We start from the raw sequence: 1033 nt of genomic DNA, 5'->3' as shown, positions 1-1033 counted from the left end.
TACTTTATTTCTAAAAGGCAAAACTCAGAAACAACTAAAATGCCCAATAAGTGAATGGCTAGACAAATTGTCGTAAATCCACACAGGGAATCCTACTCAGTCATAAAAAGAAATGAACCATTGATACACAAAATAGTTTGACTGGGTATCAAGGGCCTTATGATGAAAGAAGAGGCTGATCTCAAAACACTTATACTATATGATTCCATTTACATAACATTCTGGAAATGACAAAATTATAGAGGTAGAAAACAGATTAGTGGCCAGTGATTAGGAGCGGCCAGAGGAATGGGAATGGATGTGAGTACAAAGAGGTAACACAAGTGCTATGTCTGTGGTGATGGAATAGTTCTTTGTGTTGATCATAGTGGTAATTACATGAATCTGCATGTGATAAAATGGCATAGAGCTATAAGTACACTCATTGCATCAATGTCAATTTTCTGGTTTTGATGTACTACAGTGATGTAAGATGTAATTCACTAGGAAAAACTGAGTGAAGGGTACAAATGACTTTTCTTTTCGCAGAAGTTCATAATAATTAAAGATTATAATTATAAAGTAATGTAAGTATAATTATAAATAGAAGTATATTTATAATTATAATTATCATTTATAAGTATATAATCTTTATAATTATTTTCAAATAATTGTAGATTTTAAACAATTGTAGATTTAGATAATTGTAGATTCCCAGAATCTACAATTATCTAAAAATAGAGTTAAAAAAGCCTCATAAAAGACCAGGCATGGTGGCTCATGCCTGTAATTCCCAGCACTTTGAGAGGCCAAGATGGGTGAATTGTTTGAGTTCAGGAGTTTGAGACCAGTGTGGGCAACATGGCAAAATTCTGCCCTAGAAAAACAACACGCACACAAAATTAGCTGGATGTGTTGGCGCGTACCTGTAGTTTAAGCTACTCGAAATGCTGACGTGGATCACCTGAGCCTGGCACTTCAAGGTTGCAGTGAGCCATGATGGTGCTGCTGCACTCCAGCCTGAGTAACGGAGCAAGATCAAAAAAAAAAAAAA

Source organism: Mandrillus leucophaeus, unplaced genomic scaffold (genome assembly GCF_000951045.1).
Source record: "Mandrillus leucophaeus isolate KB7577 unplaced genomic scaffold, Mleu.le_1.0 Scaffold77, whole genome shotgun sequence".
NCBI lineage: Eukaryota > Metazoa > Chordata > Mammalia > Primates > Cercopithecidae > Mandrillus > Mandrillus leucophaeus.
This window is presented reverse-complemented; position numbering follows the sequence as displayed.